This window comes from Patella vulgata, chromosome 6, assembly GCF_932274485.2.
Source record: "Patella vulgata chromosome 6, xgPatVulg1.2, whole genome shotgun sequence".
NCBI classification, from domain to species: Eukaryota; Metazoa; Mollusca; class Gastropoda; family Patellidae; genus Patella; species Patella vulgata.
The window spans coordinates 40,720,108-40,741,890 of NC_065884.2; the positions used below are offsets into that span (position 1 = coordinate 40,720,108).

The 21,783-nt window shown below is 40.4% G+C and overlaps 1 long non-coding RNA gene across 4 annotated transcripts; it reads right to left on the reverse strand.

The window, feature by feature from the left end:
* Window positions 1-1,910: 1,910 nt before the first annotated feature.
* LOC126825433 (uncharacterized) lies at window positions 1,911-6,350 on the reverse strand. Of its 4 annotated transcripts, none has more exons than XR_007681944.1 (4): window positions 6,266-6,350; window positions 4,638-4,793; window positions 3,009-3,090; window positions 1,911-2,023 (listed from the first exon to the last, which is right to left on the reverse strand). It is a non-coding gene; the product is annotated as an uncharacterized LOC126825433 (long non-coding RNA). The 4 variants fall into 4 exon arrangements; XR_008788452.1 differs by having other exon boundaries at window positions 4,638-4,767; window positions 6,266-6,315; XR_007681946.2 differs by lacking the exon at window positions 6,266-6,350 and adding an exon at window positions 6,189-6,259.
* Between the last annotated feature and the right edge of the window lie 15,433 nt (window positions 6,351-21,783).

Here is a 21,783-nt window from a genome sequence, read left to right on the forward strand (position 1 = left end):
CCTTAAGGGGAACGAAGAGGCGGACAGGCTCGCCCTAAAGGGGTCACAATTGGAGAAACCTAGCGTCGAACTCCCTTATAGCATCAACGAATTTAAAAGCATGGTCGAGTTACGCGTCAGCTCTGAATGGGAAAACTCCCTCGTGGAACTCGACACCTTTAGATCCAGATCCGATGAGTCCTTAAAGGCTAAGTTATTAGTAAATCATCCCAGCAGGAAAATCTGCCGGTTAATAACAAAGCTGAAGGTGAAAGAAACACTCAGATATCGCACATTTAAGCCTATAAGGTGCAGCTGTGGCTCAGACGTGTCTCCTACCCATATTCTAGTAGACTGTGCTCGCCTCTCAGCTGAAAGGAAACCTCTCACGGATAAACTGAGTTCCCTTAACACGGCTCTCAGTGTTCCGAACTTACTTTTTCCAAAAGTAAGCAAACACGAAATCTGTGAGTTAATCTACGAATTCGTGTGTGAGATCGGTATCATTGACATGATGATGTGACCCCGCAGAGACGAAAAGAGTGTTTTACTCTGTGAAGATTTGGGGGCCCACCCCAAGACCCAACGGACGGGATCCATAAGTGATCATCCCGAGGGCTACTGCTAGTCGGACGTCCCTAAGTGAAGGGATGTCGGGTATCCTGTGGGGGGCCGTTTTTTTGTCTTGGTTCTGGTCCGGAGGCATCGCTGCACCCCTGAACCTAGGTCGGACAGGCGGCGGGGCCCTTGGGCCCGGCTGACAGTCCTACCTAACCCTACCCACCCAAAACAACGATCGAAACATTTATGGCCAAGCGGACCAGACTGCGCCCGCTCGCCACCCCTTTTCTACCCCAAAACTTTCTCCGCTCCTTTCGATGAGATTTTTAACTTGGGCATTCCCTGCTAAGACACTATGTCTCAAATTAAACTGGACCAAAGCTTAATCCATACGGCTTCCTCCAGTAAGTTTCTTAGGAAACATCCTTGTCTACGATATCACCTTAGGTGGAAGTGGACGTAAAACCCCAGAAACGAACGAACGAACGATGGTGAGGCAGATTATCTAGAGTTATACAGAATTGAAAAGGTATTGTTGTTTGTTATAGTTGCGGACATATTCCGAAGTGGGACTTCGGGGATTTACATTATTTGGTAGTACCGGATAAAAATTATTTAAGTTTACGTTGATTAAAAAAAAGTTGTTTTTTTTCTATTGACGGGGAGGAGGGATTATTCTACTCTCAGCCGAGCGCGCGAAGGATGAGAGAAATTATATGAATTTAAAATACAGATGTGACGTCACCCTTTGATGTTGGCGTACCATTATTTCAAATAATCGTACGGGCAACTTGCCAATCGTACCTAGTCAAATATTAGACTCGAGTGACGTATTTCACTTTAAACGGACGTGCGGAGTGTCTGTATTTTAAGATGTTTAATGGTCTCGAGCTGAGACATTGCGTAATATATTGTAAAAACACTCGGACCTGACGGTCCTCTTGTTGTTACAATATATTACTTAATGTCTCGCTCTCTACCATTAAACAATACATATAGCCCGAGGGCTTGAGGATTAATATTGCATATTTCCGGTTATCCAGCCAGAATATGCTCGAACACTCAAGTTTAAAGAAAAACCAAAAAACTCACGAACCCTGACCTGTATCACGTGGCCGTAGTTGATGTCAGTCCGTGCAACCTCTGGTAAGTGTCTTTTTAAAGTCAAGCATGTTGTCAACCCAAAAAATTATATGAACATATAACCTGGGAGGGACTTAAGGAGGGAAGATTAATCCTCAAGCCCTCGGGCTATATATTCATATAATTTCTCTTATCCTTCGCGCCCTTCGGGCGCTCGGCTGAGAGTAGAATTATATTCCATCTATGCCCTTTGGGCATTTCGGATTAATATTGCATAATTTAAAGAGGAAACGTGTTTACATTTTATTTAGAACAGCATCTGAAAAAGAAGGCAAAATATCTCTATTATAAAAAGCGGCAAAAGTCTTCTCCGACTTCCAGTCTGCTGTCTTCAATATTTCTGAAATAGAGAGTCCTGCTAAATTAGCGGCAGATGATGAAGCACCTCTTACAGAGTGTGGTTTAAATATATCTGTATTAATACCCGATGAAATCAAAGCTTCTTTAATCCATCCGGCTATAGTAGCAGCACATACTGCTTTTTTGTGGAAAAAAGAGATAAATAAATTCTGATTTACGCTTACTCTGGGTAGCTGAAATATATGTGCGTAGCGTATAACAAGGGCAAATAGATACTTCCTTATAATTATTAATGTTGACAGTATATAACGGTCGAGACGGACGTGATGTCTTCAAGACACCCGATGCCGACAGACACATATCTGTTCCAGAATCTTTCACAGAATCTAAAGAGAAAGATGCTAACGTTTGACATCGTTGAGCAGTTGACAAAGACAATAGAGAAACTGCTTTAATCGTAAGCATACGTAAAGATAATGTATCCAACGGATACAATGAACTTAGATAATGCAACAAGATGGATACATCCCATGTTGCCAAATAACGAGGTTTAGGTGGTTTATGGACAAAGACACCTTTCATGAAGCGAGTAAGTAAAGGGTGGTCCTTCAAATGAGAATTCCCTAGCGTAAGCAATGTCTGGACAATGCTAGAACGAGTTGCATTTATGACACTATATGAAAATTTAGATTTGTGCAAAAACCCAAGAAAATTCAACAAATTTTCTATAGATGGAAATTAGGGATTGGCCTTTCCTTGCACACACCAAAGATTCCATCTATTCCAAGCCAATTGATATTGTTTGTTTGTTTTTGGTCGCCATGAATTAAGGATGAGTTCTGCAGACTCTTTTGAAATGCCTCGACTCTGAATGTTTGCCCTGATACAAGACAAACGGTCAACCTGAGGGAATTGCCTTTCAAGGGGTGCAACGCACCGCTGTGGACCAACCTCAACAGATCTCTCCGTTTGGGCAAAAGAAGTGGGTAATCCACTAAAAGACTTAACAGCAAAGGATACCATACCTGGGTTGACCATGCCGGAACAACCATTATAGCCATTGATACCTTGTCCAAAATTAACTTGTTGAAGATTCGAGGTATAAGACTGAAAGGAGCAAAAATATCTGGTGTACCAAAATAATTACAAATCCTATTGAATGTATTCTCATGGAGCATCCACTCTGTGGAGTTTGAAAAATTTCTTGATAAGAAGTCAGCCTCTAAATTAAATTTACCCTGAATGTGCTTAGCAGATAAGTATATACTCTTTTTATAACACCATAACCAAATAGATTTAGACAATCCATGTAATGAATCAATTGCACCTCCAAAATTGTTGATATAAGCAATAGCAGCAGAATTGTCAGATTGAATACATATATGGATATCACGAAATTTTGAACAAAGACTTTTTAAAGCTTTGGAAACTGCTAATAGCTCTAAAAAATTTATATGATTTGCTTGTTCGCATGGGAGCCATAAGGAATTTGTTTGGAAATTCCTTAAATGAGCTCCCCATCCCATTTCAGACGCATCAGTGGTTAAAATCTCATCCACTGGCGGGGGTTGAATATGATTACCATTGAACGAATAGGCTTCATGAATCCACCAATGAAGTTCATCGATCATATTAAAGTCTAGAACTGCAATAGCATCATAGTTAAGACCAGATTGTGAAAGCAGCCTTGTTTTACCTTTATCTAAATAATGGATATAAAGTGGAGCAGGCTGGATTGCAGTTCTACTAAACGAGCAAAGGCCTATGAATGAAGCTAAATCTCGTATAGTAAAAACAGAAACTAATAAATTCCTAGCTAACAATACAATCTTATGTAATTTATCAGGAGTCGTAAAAACCTTATAAGATTCTGTGTTGATAATAAACCCAAGAAAAACCAATTCTTTCGAAGGTTTTAAGTGTGATTTCTCCAAATTAACTACAAAACCAAGATTATGAAACAAATCAATAGCTTTATATGTGTTAGAATTTGACTCTTCAATGGTTGTAGATGAAAAAAGTGAATCATCTATAAAATAAAAACATATAATTGACTGCTTCCTCAAAAAAGAAAAAATAGGTTTAAGAACTTTTGTGAACACCCGAGGCGCTGACGAAATTCCAAACGGTAAGCATGTGAAATGATAAATGACATCATGCCAAACAAAGCATAAATATTTCCTATCACTAGGATTAATTCCAATAGAAAAATAAGCATCACAAAGGTCTATCGATGTTAAAAAACTATTCTTAGTAATAGACTTCAGAGCAACAGCCAAAGTTTCCTGCTTAAAGTGTTCATAAGATACAAAATCGTTCAACTTTTTTAGATTGATTACGGGCCTTAATGACCCATTCTTTTTAGGTACTAAAAATAAATTAGAAATAAATTGATCCGGAAGAGGATCGGATGGTTCAATTGCACCTTTGTCAAGAAGTTTTGCAACCTCCTGATCAATAACATCAATCTCCGTCACTGAAAGACAAGGCGAATTGGGCAGAGACCACTGGACAGGTAATGAATTAAATTCAATTGTATATCCATTACTAATTGTATCGATAATCCAACTATCAGTTGTGAGATACTGCCAATTATGAGAAAATTTAGATAATTGTCCCGCTATAAACTTCTTGTTACCAAAATTCTTACTTACACAATTTATTGGTTCTTTGTATAGCGGCCTCTGGCTCTGCCTCGTGTGTTGTAATACCTGCCCCTGTTGTACTGTAAATTCTGATACCCTCCTCTCCGATCTGGAGGTTGATACCTCCTCTGGCCTCCACCTAAAAAAGGCTTTTTATACCATGACCTGCCATATGAATAATTATTAGATCTTTTGTTATTATAGTTCGAGTTCATTGGAGTATATAATTTGGCAGATTGGTCTATTTCTTTGATCCTAGTGGCAATGTCTGGACCAAATAGAGTACCTGAGATAGGTCGAGAAGAGGAACAAAGAGGATGGTATCTCTTACTGAGAAAAGGTTTCATAAGATGTCTACGTCTCAACGAAATCTCATTCAAAGAGTTTCCCAAAATCACGACTGAGTCGATCACTGCAATTTTACTATTTTGATCGATAGTTCGATCTTTGGACGCCAAGATTGTAAGAAGGGGGGCTATACCAATACTAATTAATTTTTTAACATCTTGAAGCGATAAATCCTGAGATTGAGCCGTCTTAGGCAAAATGTTCCAAATGTCTCCATCAACTAGTGGTGGAACCAAACATTTACAGTTCTCAGGAATTGAATATTTGGACGTCATTTTTCCAATCTCCACCTTCTTAGTGGTGGCAACAGAAACCAATTTTACAAGACTATCTGATACTGGATTACCAAAAGTATCATCCCCTTGAAATATCTTAGGGATATCAAAATCATCCTCAAGAACATAAAGTGTTTCCTCTTGAAACTCATCGTACATTTCTTGAGGATCAACCAGATCTATAACCGGTCCATTGTAAAAATTTTCATATTCATGATTTATATTGGTAGAATAAATATCGTTAGGACTAACATTTTGTTCTATATTTCTCTAATCATTGGCGTGATGGCCTAGATCAGCATTAGTAGGCTTGTGTAACTGTTTATCAACTATAGATGTCAATAAAGCTATTTGATTTTTTAAATCAACAAGTTCGTTTTTGTTTATTTGATCGTTCGATAATTTTACTTGACCACCGCTCGTGGTATCCTCGAAATTGGCCCTATTAGTATTCGTTACAGCGGCCGAATGGGCAAAATCATCGGCAAATTCAGAACCATGGTCCAGTGCTGCAGAAGTGACCGTGCAAGTAGGTTTTGCACCCGTTCGAGCAATGTTTAATTGTTTCTTACATGGAGCAGTAATTTTCTTTTTCCGGCCGTGTTTGTTTACCTGAGAAGTTTTAACTTCCGGTTTCGAATTATTTGCTTTGTCGCAATAAAGATCAACGAATTTGGTTGTATCACCTTGACTGTTATTAATCAAAATATTTTCAGCAATACTTAAATCTTGGGCTGTAAAGCCAGTAAAATCCTGATCGGGAAAATCACTCATATTATTATTTCGTTGAAAGAACGAAACTACAGTTTGTATATTGTTTGTTGCTAAAAATAGCAATAAACCATGAGAGTCGAATCAGCGATACGACTCGAACAAAAATAGATAATATGAGCTACAATAAAAAATAAATATGAATTATAAAACTTATAATACTAACTGAGGATCACCTCAAGAAAAGGAAGAGAGTATTCAAGCTCTATCCTGGTCTAGATCATAGCAGAAAAAGACACTTACCAGAGGTTGCGCGGACTGACATCAACTACGGCCACGTGATACAGGTCAGGGTTCGTGAGTTTTTTGGTTTTTCTTTAAACTTGAGTGTTCGAGCATATTCTGGCTGGATAACCGGGAATATGCAATATTAATCCGAAATGCCCAAAGGGCATAGATGGAATATAATAGTGTGTATTGCTTAATCGTTGATTGATATATTGTTGATATTATACACGTGGTCTATCGAGAGTAACACACAGGAGCGTGTGCATTGCACGTGCAGATTAGCACGTGTTTACATTTTGATAACCTCAGGTGTCTATTAACTAATTGATTGTTTATACAATTATAAAGTGTATTTAAAGGGGTTTAGATATTTCGATATATTTGTAGTATATGAAATAAGTATATCGGTAAATATAAATACCGCGTCATTGTCGGATTTATTGGACATGGGCGTGAGTCCGATAGCGGCCGAAAGAATTTTAGATCTTCGTCATGCATGTGGACATGTAACTCAGGGTGGGCTTTTAGGCATTCCTGAAGTGATGGATTTGTCGGCAAGTATTTTTGTCAAGTTATCCTGTAAGGAAGAGGGGGATAGTCCGTCGACTTCAACCCGGCCGAATGCGGGTAGGCCTGCAAGACCCGATAGTCATATACGGAGGAATACAGCAGTTATTCCGAAATAGTTGAGCTATGATGGTCAATATAATTGGCATGCATTTGCGAATAAATTTATGCGTTACGTTACTATGAATTCCCTTTCCGATCAAGAAAGTTGTGATAGTTTGTGCTTTTGTTTAGAAGGCAAGGCAAGTGAGTACTATTGCTTGATATCTGATAGATATGCCCATTTGACATTATTCGAGTTATTGGGAAAACTGGAAAAACGTTTTGGAAATCAGGACCTGCCTGAAACCTCAATGCTTTTGTTTGCGAACCTGAGACAACATTGTGATGAGTCTTTGAATGATTGGTCCGACCGCGTCTTGACGGTTGCAAATAAAGCGTTTTCCGATTGTACGGAAGCCCACATAAGTAGACAGGTTGTTTTAAAGTTCTGTCAGGGTTGCTTTGATAAAGAAGCGGGACAGTATGCTTGCAATATGGGTCCTCCGAATATAGAATCGGCTATTCAGTCAATTAAATGGTTTAGGCATAATAACATTGCTATCTATGGGAATAATTCACGTGGTCCTAGTCGTGAATACGAAGCACGTGTTCAGACTTTAGCTACTTCTGCTAAAAATACTAAAGCGCTAACTTCGAATGAATCAAAAAATGATGATAGACTGGAAACGTTAGAGAAACGTGTTGACGAATTGTCTTTGACTGTAAAAAAGATATTAGAATCTATTGATCATTTGAAATCTCGTTCAAGATCTCCTTCCAGATCTCGTTCTCCTTCCAGGGAACAAGTTTCATGTTTTCATTGTGGAAAACAAGGTCATTATTAGCGGGAGTGTCCGAATTTATTTTCTCCAAGGCATAGTACACCTTTGTCCGGTAAAACGAATGCCGACAAACACGTGGCTTTCGTTGCGGATTTAAACTAGAAAGGATCGAACGAACGGGCGAGCGTCCGGTCCCACTTGATTATGATTCGCCTTTATTACTTTTTGACGAGACGTTAAGCGACGCCGGTTTAAGCGGTACACCTAAATGCAGGAGTGAGCTTCTTGATCCGGTTTGTGATACTTCCGTAGCCGTCGGTGCCACTGTTGAAAACACCGTTGCCCCGGAGGTTGGTGTCAATATTGTTCCAGCTGATACTGTTGATGATGGTGTCATAGGTATAATATCCGAAACTCCTGTGTTCGCGTCTGCGAGTATTCGTCGCGTCAATACTGATGCTATGTATAAATTAAAAGTAAAAGTACAAGGAGAAGATATCTTATCTGTCATAGATACTGGTAGTCAATGCACTATTCTTAGTGATAGACGCTATGAAATACTTAAGAAAAAAACTCCAAAAATTACGGATGTTAAACTGTATACTGCTAGCCGCGAAATGGATTTTCCAGGCTTTATCGTTGGTCCTGCTGTAGTAGATCTTGGATCTTTTCAAATGGAACTAGATCATTTGTATGTCGCTCCAATCGAAGATGACATGTTGCTAGGTTTAGATTTTATGCGCACCAATAAAGTCCGTATTGATATGTTAACGGACAAGTTGCAAATGTATTGAGGCTATTGGTGGAAATAAATGATTTTCGAAATTAGATGCCAATTCGGCATACTGGCAAATTCCACTGAAAAGAGGAAGATAGGAAAAAAACCGCATTCTTAACTAAGTACGGTTTGTTTGAATTCACCAAAATGGGATTCGGTCTTTGTAACGCTGTCGCAACCTACTCTAGAGCGGTCAGTCTTATTTTAAATGGGTTAAACTGGAATATTGCATTAGCATTTTTAGACGATACGCTAGTAATGGGCGAAGATGTTGACAGTCATTTAGCTAAACTTAAACCTCAAAAATGCGAATTATTTCGTCAGGAAGTTGAATTCCTTGGTCGCATTGTTAGTCAGCATGGCTTAAAAGCTGGCAATAATCTTACTAAAACCGTGGAAAAATGGACGGTGCCAACCTGTACTAGAGAAGCCGAATCGTTTCTGGGTTTCGCTAACTATCACAGAACATTTATAAAGCAATTTGCCGAGAAAGCGTATCCGTTATATCAAATTACTGGAAAGAAACCATTTATATGGGGTCCAGAACAGCAGAGCGCTTTTGACAAATTAAAACATTCTTTGGTTACGACACCGGTATTAACTTTACCGAATACAACAGATCCGTTTGTTTTAGATTGCGACGCTAGCATGAATTCTATAGGAGCCGAGTTGTCCCAAGTGCAGGATGGTCAAGAACGGGTAATCGCTTACAGCAGTTTTTCCTTAACGCCCGAACAGCGCCGTTATTGCGCTACTCGTTTGGAATTATTAGCGATAGTACGCTTTACTAGACAATTTAGACATTATTTATTATGAAAACCGTTCCGCATTCGTACGGATCACAATAGTTTAACTTGGCTATTAAAATTCAAACAGCCTACTGGACAATTAGCGCGATGGCTAGAGGAGCTAAGTCAATATGACATGATAATCGAGTATAGAAGAGCGCAGAACCATCAAAATGCAGATGCTTTGTCACGGATGAACTTAACCGATCGACCTTGTTCTGATTTTGATATAAATACTAAAGTAACCGATTTACCGTGCGGTGGGTGTAAATATTGTCAAAGAGCCCATCGAAATTGGGTAGATTTCGCAACAAATGTTGACGATGTTAGGGCTTTGTCGTTTAAGGGGGTGCCAAAGCAAAATGTGACCGTGAATGAACCGGTTAACGAACCTGCTAGTATATTAATTACCGACTGGCCTGAGAAACCACGGGTAAATATTGTTACAATAGACGACGATAGTGACGACGATAGTGATGACTATCAGGGAATATCATTAAGTAATTTTTCTCCCGATGTAATTAAAGAAAAACAGGGTAATGACATAGATTTGGGATTGTTAATAACCTGGCTAAAAACTTTGGTTGAACCTAAAGAAAGTGACTTGATGCTATCCAGTCGTACAGCTAAATATTACTGGATAAACCGTAACTTATTTCTTCTCGATGATAATGGAATTCTTAGGGTAAAACAATTAAATAATTTACTTGATACGCTGTTAGTAGTTCCAGAAGAAATAAAACTGGATATTTGTCAGTTATGTCACGACATTCCCTTATCAGGTCATCAAGGAATAAGTAGAACAAAAAGTCGAATTAAACAACAATTCTATTGGTACGGCATGACAGAATATATACGTACCTATGTAAATTCGTGTGCTATCTGTACTATTAATAAAAATAAGCATACGAAGGCTCGTTATCCTTTAAATAAATATCATGCTGGAGCTCCAATGGAAAGGGTACATCTCGATTTTTTGGGCCCGTTGTTATTGACGCAGGCTGGAGTGGAAATGAACACATTTTGATGATAGTAGACCAATTCACAAAGTGGGTCGAATGTATTCCATTACCTTCACAAACCGCGGAAATTACCACCAAGGCAGCGGTGAATGAGTTCTTTTCTCGATTTGGGTGTCCTTTCCAGTTATTTACGGATCAAGGGAGAAATTTCGAGAGTAACTTATTTCTTTCATTATGCAAAGTGCTGCATATACACAAGAGTCGTACTACGCCATATCGGCCGTCGTCCAACGGACAAGTTGAACGGTATAACCGGATCTTGATGGAAGCGGTAAAATGTTATGTAGACGGATGTCAGGAAACGGGATATCTTTTTGCCACAAATTGCAAGTGCATTACGGTCTAGTGTAAACCGTCAGACCGGTTTTACGATCGAGTAATAAATTAATGTTAGGACGTGAAATAAATCACCCAGCTGATTTAATGTTTGGCGCACCTGGCGAAAATAGCGGTGATATACCTACTTATGTCGAAAAACTCGAAAATACTTTGAAAGAGGTTCATAAAATAGCTCGGAAGAATTTAAACGCGAACCAAGAACGTATGAGGAGAGATTTTGACCTACGTGCAAAGGTTAATGAATATACGTTAGGTGACGTAGTATATATTCTAGATACTGCGGTAAAGAAAGGTAAAAGTCGCAAGCTATCATCGGCTTGGAAGGGTCCGGGTGTTATAACCCAAGTAATTACTCCATATTTGTTTAAGGTAAAAACTCGTAAAAAAGAGAGAATCATGATCGGTTAAAATTGTGTCTAGACCGGGAGTTGCCCGCTTGGATCATGACGTTTAAAAATAAGCCTAATTCTGCATCCCCGAGTCCGACGGGGAATATCGAGACATATTGTATATGTAAGGGTCCCGACGATGGCAGTCCCATGATCTGTTGCGATCAGTGTGATAACTGGTATCATTACCGTTGTGTCGGTATAGATCCGAACGATGGCTGGGAAGATAAGGACTATGTATGTCCTAATTGCAATTAATATTCTGGTCCCGGTCATTTTGGCGGGTCAAAATTAAGGGGGTCAAGGGGTACAACTAACAACAATACTGCCTACCGACTTATACGGTATTGGCAGGGTATGCTTTTATTTTTTGCAGAATGAACGATAATTGGAGAACGCCCGCGAGGTTTTTGCATGAACCACCCAGAGACCAGGCATATGCACTATGGGTACAGCAGACAGAGGCTAACTTAAGTCAGGTGGACTGGATGCAACACCCAGATGGTCGCTCAATAACGCCGTTATATTTTTCACAACCCCCACGTCTAACGGCGTCACTGTCCCGAGTGCCCTTATACCACCAGACGGTACATAATGAAAACCCTAGGACGAGGAGGCAAGGCCGAGAGCAAAAATGCCCAATTAATGGATGCCCAGTAAAAGACAGAAAAATAAAATTTCAAGTCCTAAGATGGCATTTGCCGACATATTTTGGGGGGGAGTGGGATTGTGCGCCCGACATTTTGGATAAGCGAATCGAGGCTTTGTCGGCTTTATGCCGAATTTTGTCGCAAACCCCATTTACTATGGTACAGAACTTCAATAGGGGGGGTTATTTGCCGGATGGTTGTCGGCTTAAAGAAATGCACAAACCTACATTGAGGGCTCTGTGTGAACGGGCGGGCTGGAGGATTCCCGAGGGAGATAGGTTTACTCTCCTACCTATTAATTCTCCAGCATGCCTTACATATTGGAGGTGTTTAAGTATAATGTTGAACTTCCTAACGCCTTCCCAGCAGGGAGATTTTGTAGGATATTTCAGAACTGCGCCCGTAGGACGGGATGATTTGTTTCAAACTACTAGGGATGGGGGCGAGGACTGGGAAGGGGAAATTGAGGAGGTGGCGTTATCTTAAGTGGGAGGGTTTTCTGTAGATAATTGTATATATTTTTGTTTGAAAGGGCGTGTTTGGGTGAATGTTACGGTGTAAATTAGATACCGTCGCCTGAGTGTATGATGCGTGAGTGTTTTAATTTCAGATTGTTTTTTTTTAGCCCAGGAGAGGCCAGCCTCCCGATAATAGACGGGACTATTTTGGACAAATTCCTCCGCCATTGGGCGAGCTGGGTATATAAAGGATGGTGATCAGATGGTCGAGGCCAACATCACGAGTGCTATTATAGGTGCCGCAAACGACTCCATTCCCAAGACTTCTGGAGGGCAATCAAGGATTAGAAAACCTTGGTGGTCACCAGAATGTCAGAAGGCGGTTAACGAAAGAAAGAAGGCACTACGCCTACGGAAACGTCACTACAATGAAGTCAACCACCAAAACTACCTGAAGTTGAAATACGCTGCTAGAGACACCATCCGGAAGGCACAAAGTGGGCACTGGATGACATTCTGTAATGCGTTGAATCAAAACACGCAAACAGGTGCCGTCTGGAAGAAGCTAAACGCCATGAACGGGAAGCGCAGATCATTCAACATACCAAACCTAAAGAATGGAGATGAGTACGTTACCAACGGCAATGAAAAGGCAGATCTACTTGCAAAAGCTTTCGCTGACGCAAGCAGGGACGAAAACCAATCACCAGAGTTCCTGAAGAGAAAGGAAATCTTTTATTCACAGCACCCTTCATTAGAAATTGAACCTAATGAAGGGGCTAAACCAATCAATCTACCCTTCTCTGAGGAGGAGTTAAATAAGGCTCTTTCCCTCAAGAAGGATAGTGCGGCTGGTGAGGACAAAGTAAAGTACTCAATGCTCAAACATCTGCCTAGAAATGTCAAAAGGATACTACTAAACTTCTTCAACACATCCTGGTTGGCAGGAGAGGTACCTAAAGAATGGCGGAAAGCCAACGTCATCCCTCTTCCAAAACCAGGTAAAGAGAAAACAAAGGCAGAGTCCTATCGACCAGTAAGTTTGACATCCACACTGTGCAAAACCTTGGAAACAATGGTTCTATCTGGAGAGCAACCGACTGATCGACGAAAATCAAAGCGGGTTCAGGAAAGGGCGTTCAACAATGGACCACTTGGTAAGACTGCAGCAAGTCATGTCGCAGGCACTCCTCTCTGGGAACCTGTTATGTGTCGTGTTCGTAGATTTAACTAAGGCTTTCGATTTAGTCTGGCTAGACGGACTGCTCTTCAAGTTAGGACGTATTGGTATAACGGGCATAATGTTTCGGTGGATCAAACGCTTTCTGAGCGATAGAAGGATACAGGTGAATGTTGGCAGATTCCTGAGTGCCGAGCAAACATTAGAAAATGGCACGCCTCAGGGGTCGGTTATCAGTCCCACTCTCTTCAATATCATGATCAACGACATACAGAAATCTTCCTACCTCGACGCCAAAACTGAGTTAGCTAAATTTGCTGATGACAGTACCATATGGAGGAAAGGGAGGAACTTCTGTGAACTACAAAAGAACATGCAGAAGACCTTAGACAAATTCATGGCATGGGCAAACGATTGGGGATTCAAGGTCTCGGAGAAGAAAACAGTCGGCATGCTTGTAAGCAGGGATAGAGGGATAAGCAGAATGACTCTGTGTATGAACGGGAAAACCATCGAGTTTAAAGACCAAACCAAGTTCCTTGGCGTAATCTTTGACCGAAGGCTGACCTGGAAACCGCACATCGACGAGACTGTAGATAAATGCACCAAAATCCTAAACTTAATGAGAAAAATAACGGGCAGTACTTGGGGGTCCAACAGAGTAACACTAATGATGGTGTATCGTGCTCTAATACGATCTGTATTAGACTACGGCTCTCTGGCCTTCATGAACTGCGCGCCATTACTCTTAAGGAAGCTTGACACCATCCAATACAAAGCTCTGTGTATTGCGACTGGCGTAGGGCAAGGGACTGGGAGAGAGGCACTACTGCAGGAAGTCGGGGAGTTGCCCCTATCCCTAAGAAGAAAAGAACTAGCGACAAGGGACTGGGCTAAGATCTCGCAACTGGGCGAAAGATCCCCAACCTTTGTCAGACTACAAAAAACAAGATATGTGAGAGATCCTAGAAAGAAAAGTTTCGGCCAGGGTATCAGGGAAACAATCAAGGAACTGCGACTGGGGGAGCTCGTGATAAATGAACACGACCCCCCAGCGATCGCCCCTTGGACGCTCCCTATACCGCCGGTTAATCTAGATCTACTACAGAAAACCGACAAGAAAAACAACCCCACTGCAGCACGTGCTTTTTCTCTAGAACACCGGGAAGACAACTGGCCGTCTGACGACTGGGACCATGTGTACACGGATGGCTCACGCAATCCTGAAAGGGGCACCAGCTCGTTTGGAATATACCTACCAAACGGAACAGGGAATAAGCAGGAAACTGCCCAATAACTGTTCGGTGTACACTGCAGAACTTGTGGCCATTCGTGACGCTATATCATGGATTTCCCATCAAAAGACTAGTAAGTTCGTCATTCCAAGCGACTCTCTCTGAGCAGTCTGATTTCAATCCAAAATGACAACTCGGACTCAAGACCAGAAGTCATTTTGGAAATCAGGCAGCTGTACCAGCGGGTTTTAGAGAAGGGAAGCAAATTAGAACTCGTGTGGATTCCATCACATGTCAACATTAGAGGAAACGAGGAGGCAGATCGACTAGCCAATGAAGGTCTCAAGGACACAGCACCAATCCGCGCCATAGACTACAGCACCACGGAAATCTACAGTATGGTCAAAAGACAGGTCAATTCAATCTGGGAATTAAATCTCGTTGAACTTGACACATACAGATTCCGGCTGGATGACAAGATCTATACAAAGACAACACTCAGTCATCCTAGAAGAGATATATGTAGACTTATATCGAAGCTAAGGGTGAAAGAGCGGCTGCGAGACTACAAACACCAAATCATCATCTGTGAGTGCGGAGAAGAATGTACCACCAACCATGTCCTGGTAGACTGCGAGGTATACAAGGAAGAGAGAAGGGAACTAGTGAGAACAATGGAGACTAACAACATACCATTCAACACTAAGAATCTACTCTTCCCGAGACCAGATTTGAAACTGCAAATCTTCGAACAAATCCACGCCCTAATGGACACAGTTGGACTAAGTAGAATAGTGAAGTAAGACGGGGTCACGGTTAGACGGGCCCGGCATCTAAACACTAAACTACAAAGGGGATTTATACCACACTGGCAGGATAGTGGAGTAAGGGGGAGTCACGACCAGACGGACTCGGCATCTAAACACTATTCCGCCAAAAACAGACACCAAACCTACAGAGAGGGATAGTGGAGTAAGGGGAGGTCACGATAAGACGGGCCTGGCACCTAAACACAAACCCCTCAAAGATGACATCTACCAAACTAGCAGGATAGTGGAGTAAGGGGGAGTTACGACCAGACGAACTCGGCACCTAAACACTATTCTGCAAATAAAACTGATACCAAGCCCAAAGAGTGGGATAGTGGAGTAAGGGGAGGCCACGATAAGACGGGCCTGGCACCTAAACACTAACCCCAAACGATGACATCTACCAATCCAGAAGCAGACGAAATCATCTACCAAACGATATGTTTCATATTAAATAAAGGGAAGACCTTCCCACTAAACCAAATCCATGGCCTAATGCCAAATGGAAAGATTGCAAAATCATATTCTAAAAAACAGGAATCAGCTTCGGCTCTCCTATGTCTTGTCTGCGATATCACTTATGTGGAAGCAGATGTTAAACACCAAGAACTACTACTACATGGTCGAGGCAGATTATCTAGAGTTATACAGAATTGAAAAGGTATTGTTGTTTGTTATAGTTGCGGACATATATCGAAGTGGGACTTCGGGGATTTACATTAGTAATATGGCGGAAGGATAGCTAAAACTGCATATTTTGTGTAGATTTTGATAAAAACACTGAGCTAAAACCATAGATCAAATTAGATGAAAATGGCAGGCTTGTGCCGGGGATAAATGCCGATTTGTTTGACAAAGAACTCCAGGAATGTGCAGACAAAACTCGTCTCAATTGGATATAATTCCAAAACTTTACCAGCAAAAAAAAAAAAGTAAAAGAATAATAGGTCTGGTTAATTTCTTAAGATTAAGGGAGAGAGAGAGAGAGAAATGGGTTTAATGTCCACTCGACACAAACTAGGTCATTTCGGGGCTACCATATGGTTGATTCCTGTCCCTGCGCGCGAGACGAATTGCAGAATTTGTTCAGTGTACCCGACACGCAGACGGCCATACACAAAGTGACCAATATCAGAAAGTATCCGCTGACACCCGACTTGAACCACGACGGACCCATCGAATTTTATATTTCCAATACCACCCACGATTACATCGATTTGGCCAACATGACGCTGCACTTGGTCCTGAAGGTGACCAAGAACCATGGGAGTGACCTGGATGCCGACAGTCAAGTCGCACCCATTAACAACCTGTTTCATTCGTTGTTCAAAGACGTCAAATTACGCCTGGGAAAAAAAAGCCGACAACTTGGTCACCGCCTCTCTGCCCAATAATAGGTCTGGTTAATTTCTTAAGATTAAGGGGGAGAGAGAGAGAGAGAGAGAGGGATAGGGTTTAAGGTCCACTCGACACAAACTAGGTCATTTCGGGACTAACATAGGGTTTTAATTTTTATTTCAATAATTCGCTTGCGCGTGGGGGCTTAGCAGTGGGAGGAAACCGGAGTACCCGGTGAAAACCTACGAGGTTGGACAGGCGACCCTACTCCTTGTCACGTACAACAGGGGATTCGAAACCACGTCAGTTGACTCAATGACAGGCCTTATGATACAGCGCACACATGCTAACCATTCGGCCATCCAACCCCCCCTTAAGATTAAGGGGATCATATCTTAACATCTTTCCATTTTTTTGCAAATACAAGCTGATGAAGACTTCTCACATTCCACGTTACCAACGTAAAAAAATAACCCGTGTATGAAACATTATCACGATTCCAAAATTGTTGAAGAAAGTGATGTTTAGAAACAAGCAGCTAAAATTTTACCAGCAAAAAAAGAAAAAGAATAATAGGTCTGGTTAATTTCTTATGGTTAAGGGGATCATATCTTAACATTTTTCCATTTTCTTGCAAATGTAAGCTGATGAAGATATTCCCCTATTCCTAAATGCATGACAATTCAGACCAAGGACTACTCAGACCAAGACCACTCAGACCAATAAAAGACCACTATGGTAAAGACTGTGTCACCATTGAGGTGATATACCATGTGCAGTACTTTAAGAAATATACCCAAGTTGTTACGGAGAAAAAGAGAACCGAAATAGATGAGTTGGTAGTACTACTAGTGCACTTACCTTTTTTTGAAAAAAATATGTATGAATTGTTTCTGTACCAGATTGAGCTTGCATGAGTCTCCTGGCTGAAAATGTCGCTGGGGCCCTTGCATCACCAGTCAAAAAGGGGGCATATTCTGGCACATTCCCCCCTGGTTGCCTTACTGTAGCTGTGGAAATTTATGCCCCTCTTGTTAAACTCTACTGTAACAAATGACAGGGTTAGGGTGACTAGAGATCAAGCACCAAACAAAATTTTCACTGTGGATGTAAATCAGACTGCAGTACAGATAGATGTACTTGTTACAAGTGAAAACTTTCTTGTATGGATTTGTGTAAAAATGTGTAAATTGTTCGAATATAAAAATGACAGCCAAACATATGCTGACAGTGACATTGATTTCAATAGTGATGATGATATTGATGAAATTATGTGATTTATTATGAGTAGGCCTACACCTGTATACATGTATTTTTGTAAGCGGTTTTTAAATACCCGGTATTACATATTTTAAACATGTTTTACTTAAATGTACTGTACATGTCAATAAATTTTCATAGACATTTCATATTATATTTTATCACTTTATGTTTATTTTATTTTTTTTTCTAATTAATTTCTGACGTGGTTTCCCATTGTCAGTGCTGACAAGGTACAAGGACAGCTGTCAAGTCGTTCGGATGTGACGAAAAACCGAGGCCTTGTGTATACATTGGTGTGCACGTAAACGATCCCTTGGCAGTTGGAATTTGATATAAGAGTAGGTCATAGTGTTGTGCCAGGGCAAAATTTCCCTCATAGCACACTGTATGGCCCAGTACATGTATAGGAGCAGACGTTAAACCCCATTTCATTTCAAATTCATTTTACTGGAACCATTTTATTTAGATAACTGTTTGTTTTTATACGCCCACATTTTCATGTGGACGTATATTGTCGTCGCTCCTGTCCGTCCGTCCGTCCACAATAGTTTGTGGACACTACAGGTCACAATTTTTATCCGATTTCAATGAAACTTGAAATATAGCTTTATCTCCCTAAGGTCTCGGTTCCTTTTGATATTGGCATGTATCGGACCGTAACTTCATGGACTATGGCCCCTAATTGTACGACAAATCGCGTTTTTAGCTTGTGGACCCTATAGAGGTCACAATTTTTATCCGATTTTGTTGAAACTTGAAATGTAAGTTCATAACACAAAGATCTCGGTCGCTTTCAATATTCGCACCGTAACTTCCTGAATTATGACCCCTGGTTGTACGAAAAATCGCATATCGGGTCGTAATTTCCTGAATTATGGACCCTGATTGTACGAAAAATCGTGTTTTTAGCTTGTGGACCATGTAGAGGTCATAACTTTTATCTGATTTAAAAAAACGTTTTAGTACATCACCGTTACACGCTAAGGATGGTTGAGTTCGATTGTACGAAAAATCGCGTTTTTAGCTTGTGGACCCTATAGCGGACCAAAACTGACTGACAAAATGGCCGCCCTCGTACTCAAATAGCGTAAAAATATAGTATGTCAATGTTGTGGACCCTCTAGAGGTCACAATTTTCTTCTGATTTTGATGAAACTTGAAATGTAAGTTTATAACCCATAGATCTTAGTTCCGTTCGATATTCGCGCATATCGGATAGTAACTTCCTGAATTATGTCCCCTGATTGTACGAAAAATTGCATTTTTAGATTGAGGTCCTTCTAGATGCCACAATTATTATACGATTTAAAAAAAACAAGCCAACAGTGAGGCTGATGTCCCCCGCCGAAATCCCAAAATAAATAGATGAAACACATTAATTAATCACACATTTAATTTTTTTTTCAAAAGTATCAAGCAATCAAACTATACACTAAGTTTCATTACTCTCTATCAGATAGAATCAAGATTATTTTGTCCCAAAGCAATGACCAATGAAATTGATTAGCTCTGCTTAGCTTCAGCTAGAAATGTTAATCATTGAACTCAGTCAAGACATTCACCTAATGAACATCGACATCAAGTCTAAATATTCTATCTCAATTAAAAGCAGAGTTGTTATGTTCCAAATTCTTGACCAATCAAATTGCTTATCGCTCACCAGTAGGACGTTAAACCCCATTTCATTTCATTTTATTTCTTATCGCTCATAAGCCTAAGCAGAAAATTCTCACCATCGAAATTAGTCATGGTAATGATATAATGAATCTATATTCGGAGTTCCATCGCTCTCACTTCATTATAACCAAAGTTATCGTGTCTCAAAGTATCAACCAATCAGATTGCTTATTTCTGCTTACCTCAAGCAGACAACGTTCATCATAGAATTCCATCATGGCATTCACTTAATGAACGCCTACACCAAGTTTAAACATTCTACCTCAATTAGGAGAGTTATTGTGTTCCAAAGTCTCGACCAATCAAATTGCTTATCGCTCTGCTTACCCTCAGCAGAAAATATTCATAATCGAACTTAGTCAAGATATTGATGTAATAAATCTATACTCTCACTTAATTAGAACTAAAGTTATTGTGTCCAAAAGCATCAACCAATCAAATTGCTTATCTCTGCTTACCCTAAGCAGAAAATGCTCATCTTCGAACTCCATCAAGGCATTGACCTAATAAACACCTACACCAAGTTTGAAGATTCTAGCTCAATTAGAAAGAGAGTTATTGTGTCCCAAAAAGTGTGACGGGCAGACAGACGGACGAACCCATTTTAATAGTCCCCTGCTTTCTTCGAAAGGCGGGGGGGGTAAAAAACGTTCAAATATATCACTGTTACACCGCAATTTTGGTTTAGTTCGAATTTTGTGAAAATCGGACCAAAACTGCCGGACAAAATGGCCGCCTCTCGTACGCAAATAGATTATAGCATCTGGTATATCAAGCTTGTGAGCCCTCTAGAGGTCACATTTTTGACTTGATTTGGATGAGAGTTGAAATACATGTTTATAACCCAAAGATCGTGGTTCCTTTCGATATTCGCGCGTATCGGATGGTAACTTCCTGAATTATGACCCTTGAATGTACAAAAAATCACGTTTTTAGCTTGCCGTCCATGTCCATGTAGAGGTCAAAATTTGTATCCGATTTTAAAAAAAAACATGTGAATATATCACCATTACACACTAAGATCTTGGTTCCTTTTGATAATCGCGTATATCCGAACGTAACTTCCTGGATTATGGCTCCTGATTGTTCTGATTTATAGATTGCGGATTCTCTAGAGGTCACATTTTTTTTTCTTCCGATTTTAAAAACCGTTTAAATATTTCACCGTTCCACCATAATGAAGGTTGAATTGGAATTTCGGGAAAATCGAAATGAAACTGCCCGACAAATTGTGTAAAAGTTTGCAATACGAAAACAATAGCGAGCCAACTTTCGTCGGAAAAAAACAGTAAACAAGGAACCCACATAGATCTGACACTAGTCTCAACAAAACTATTCCCTCACTGCAATTGGGGAGTAGGTGTCGAAACTTTAGGGAGCGACCACGTAGCAATTCACACCGCCATAGCTTACAATGCCAACACAGAAAACACCAGGCTAAATGGAAAATGGATAAAGCAAACTGGGAACTATACAAAAACTTGTGCAACGGCTGGGATTTTGAGTCAAGAAGACATGACAATATCGACACCTTTTCAAACAATCTAACTAAAGCAATAATTGGCTCAGCAGAGCAATCTATCCCCCGAACAAAAGAAACCAATAGGAAATCCCCCAAACCTCGGTGGTCAGATAATCTACAAACTCTAGTCAACACCCGAAAATCGGCGCTACGAAAATTCAAACGTAGGCCGAATGAGGAAACTAGAACTGACTACCTAGAGGCTAAACTGTCCGCAGAAATAGAAATCAAACAGGCCAAATAAGAAAACTGGCACAACTTCTGTAACTCCCGAAATGATCGAAACAGTATGGAACAAAATATCAGGAATCACCGGTAAAAAAGTAAGACAAAATATACCTCTATTAACCTATAAAACCGAAACAGCCTTAAATAATACGCACAAAGCAAATTTGTTAGGACAGACTTATGCGGATGGCTCTAGCAACAGCCAGCACAATGAAACATTCAAGGCCATTAAAAGTAAATTCTTAAAAAAACAACCTCCAATAATACACAAAGATACAGATAATGAATCAGATTTAAATAGCCCCATTAATATAGATGAGTTGAAAAAAGCATTATGGACTAAATCCGACAGTGCAGAAGGGCTAGACTGTGTGAAATATACAATGCTGAAAAATCTACCCGAGAAAGCACTGGCGTTAGTCCTTGATATCTTTAATCTCTCATGTTCTAAAGGAAAACACCACAA